Below are 3821 nucleotides of genomic sequence, written 5' to 3'. Positions count from 1 at the left end.
GGTTAGCCTGTTACTCCACCAAAGTAGGTACTCTACTTTCTCTCATCGCATACGAGAGATATTTGCTGCTGCCAAAAGGGTGTAGCAAATCTACTCTCTGTATACTTATAGTACTGTAAGTACTTGCGTATTAAATTTCAATTCTGGTTGTTAGCCTACTAGTTGATATCGTTTGCGGCGCTGGTCAGTAAAATTTAAAGAGTAAAAATAGAATATGGAAATTGACGATGTAAGGAAATGTTTACGGCCTTATTTATAAACAATAACGTAGATTAAGACAGTTGTTTAATGTGACATTTTGATAAAACTTTTGTATTCAAGCAGCTTTTTAAATCTATGTATGTACTTATATTTTTATGAAAGTATTATTTCTCGTTTCCAATTTTCTATAAAACTCTTTGTAGTCATTAACCAACAAATAAGTTGTCAAAAACAACTACTGGTATAAGAAATAAAATTATTAGTGGCAAATTTGAAAAGTGCCGACTTTCACATTCGATAGTTAGACATGGTAGCGACGAGATGTACGAGCATTTTTTTCTTAGAGCTGCATACTGATTTAAGAAATTTTTTATAGAAGCAAATTTATTTTCCATTTATTTTGCGTAATCCTTACTAATATTATAAATCCGAAAGTGAGTTTGTTTGTTTGCTTCGCTTTCACGCCTTAACTACTCAACCGATCATCATGAAATTTTGTATACTGCTGTCATTTAGCCCAACTTAAAACCATATAAACGGATTTTTTCATACTGCATTTCTCAGGAAATATTTTTGATATATTACTGGAATTTGGTACGGAGATATATAAAATCATTATCCGCTCATGGATGAGGGCTGAATATATTTTGAAAAGGGTTGACACCTGTTTGAAAAGTCAAATTTAAATTGGTTATACGCAACCTATCTGAAGAATTAAAATATGGTTGTCTAACGAAATATCGTTAAAAAACCTTTAGTTTGAAAATTTTGAATAATCTTTAAGTCTTTCACAAGGGTTGCCACATTTTTAAAAATTAAATTCATTATTTTAAAGTAAATATTACAGTATAAGGCGCGAAATGGTCCTGGAGGTTGATTTATCGGTGGTGACTTGAAATTTACCAATGTACAACTCAACCCTGGTGTCTCAGAATGAAGCTTTAACGCATAATAATACTGGCAAATCACGTCCATTGGGCCAATCGTAACACATAAGAGTTCGATATACTCAATGGCGCAACAGGTCGATTTAATCTGCCATTCACGGCACCTTTTCTAACTTGGCGATTATTCGTAATGAATCCAGCGCCATCTGGCAGCCCTTTTTGGCAATAGTATTGCCTTTACCGTTACCAATAAATATTTTGAATATTAGCCAAAGTGGATAATAAATAAGATTTTTAGTAATAACTTCTCTCCAACGCCAACTGGCGGGTGAAATTTTGAAACTACACTCTCCCGAGAGCCACTCAAAAGTACACAATAACCTTCGTTAAAATCGGTCCGGGAATTTAGAAGAATTTCACTTACCAACACACAGACAGAAGAATCATATACAAACTTTTTTGCGGCGCCATGTCCCCTTTTCAAATAGCCCATTTTTCTCCATGAGTATAAGATTGATTTTATATGTCACAGTACCAAGGTCCAGTATTCTACCATGAACGCTTCCAGAGATATGCAGTATGAGAAAATCGGTTTGTATGGGAAGTGCCACGCCCCTTCATATATCAAATTTTTTTAGCCTATAACCATCCTTGGGACGTCTGAAGCAGGTATCCGAAATTTCATAAAAATCGGTTCGGCCGTTCTCGAGCTTTGCGAACACATAAAAAACTGCTTTCAAAATATATATTGTTGTGGAATATTGGTATGAATCTAAATGGTTTTGAATATTAATCACAATATGAGTGTCAGACGAAAGAGGTTGAAAAAGGTTGCCAACTGTTTAAAAATTTAAATTCAAACTATTCAATAATTTAAATGAATTATTAAAATATGGGTGTCAATTGAAATGGTCTTGAAAGTGCTTAAATTCAAAACTACATGTAAGAGATTTCCATCTGTTAAAAATCTCAAATTGAGTTCAGGGGATAAGTTAATTGAAAAAGCATGACAAGTGAGAAGTTTAGGAAAATTGTAGTTTGAAAATATTTTGAAGATGGTTAAACAAATTTTAAACCTCCTGTTTTTAATTGAGTTTTCTTGAAATAAATTTTACTCAATGTATCACGTAGAAATTTTATACACTCAGCGAAGCGGGTGAGGGCGATCTAGTTTTATATGAATTTTGAGTTTTTCTTGAGAGCCTTTACAAATAAAAAAAATTTCGAAATGTGTACATATGTACATACATACGCAGCCATATAACTTGATTTCAAGAGAAACGAATTTTCATTGGGCACGTTCAGAAGGCGCAACAGCTCAGTAACTGGTGCGATTGCACCTTCTGAACGCGTTGTTGCGTACTTCTGATCAACTGAATAGTTGCGTGTAAAGCAGGGATCACACGATGTGTACATTTGCACATTTGGCAGTCACAGAGTGGTGTTGTCTAGAAATTTTTATCGAGAATGAGAGCAGCATTATAATGATTGCAGTGTTTTAACACTTTCAGCGATTTGCATTGCATTTAAGAAGTACACATTCTTTACTTTTTAAAACAACCAATTTACCATTTAAAATTAAATAATTCCGTAAATCCGCGATTTATTATGCACTTTGTAAACAAACCTTTCAATTTCGCCCCTGCTGTTCGATTCTTCTTCTTTTTCTTATTGAATTCGTCTTTGCTCTCTCATTCTGGTATATTTTGACGTCATGGCCAGTTGCTCTCAGCTCGATTGGCGCAATCTTGTATTCTATCATTCTTGGGTGAAACACGCATGTGGTCACAGAGCGCTCAGTAAGCTATAGCATGTCGATCACTGCGCTAGGTAGAGAAGGAAAAGTGTGTGCTATGACTACGCCTTTTGTCCTTTATTTCTTAAACTGTCCTTTAAATCAGCTCTGCATTTTTCAGAGATAAATTCTTAAACACAGAATATGAAAAATAAAAATGTCCCTTATAAAATATAATAAAAACCTTCGCCAGTTTGCTTCGCACCCCACTTAAGGGTTTCTGTTTAATCATTTAATCGGTAATCTTTGTACAATATATAAAGCACAGGGAAAGTTGTGCCCAGGATCGTGCTGCACGCTGAGTTTCCAGCTCCACTTAAAGAAGATAAACCCCCTGCTGCACAGAGGCTCAAAACCGGCATTTAGTGTTCGTAATTCACTGGAGCCTTCATTTTTCACTTAATTTGATTACTTTTTATTTTTTTTTATGAAAGCTTACAATATTTGCCAGAGACCAGTTGAGCCTTTTTTTTAATTCTTATTTGATTATATAACATTTTTTTGTACAAAATGCAGAAAAAGTAGCAATTTTGAAGAAAATGTATTCTCCTGTTCCAGTTAATAAATGGTTCATAACAAAAACTAGTTGAAAACAATTGTATGGTTCTCCCAAAACAAAAAAATTACAAAAAAAGAAAATTTGAAATGTTATAACAAAATTTTCACCAAAATAAATATTTTTTTTTGTTTTTAGTAAAAAGGTGCAAAATAAAGGCTCCGGTGAATTATGAACATTAAATTTCAATTTTGAACCACTGTGTGCTGGCTTCGTCGTGCAGTATGAAGTTCATGAAAAGGTTTGGCTTAATTTTTCGCAAGGAAACTTGTACAATTAAATAATATAATTAACTGGTAAATATTTGATTTAAATTAATATATCGGTAAGGTACTTTTATCATACAATTTGTATCTATGTATTCCCAAATCATTTTGAAAAA

The sequence above is a fragment of the Rhagoletis pomonella genome, unplaced genomic scaffold (assembly GCF_013731165.1).
Source record: "Rhagoletis pomonella isolate Grant_MI unplaced genomic scaffold, Rhpom_1.0 Rhpom_scaffold_00006, whole genome shotgun sequence".
Lineage (NCBI taxonomy): Eukaryota > Metazoa > Arthropoda > Insecta > Diptera > Tephritidae > Rhagoletis > Rhagoletis pomonella.
The sequence above is the reverse complement of the archived record's forward strand: the minus strand, read 5'-3'. Positions refer to the sequence as shown.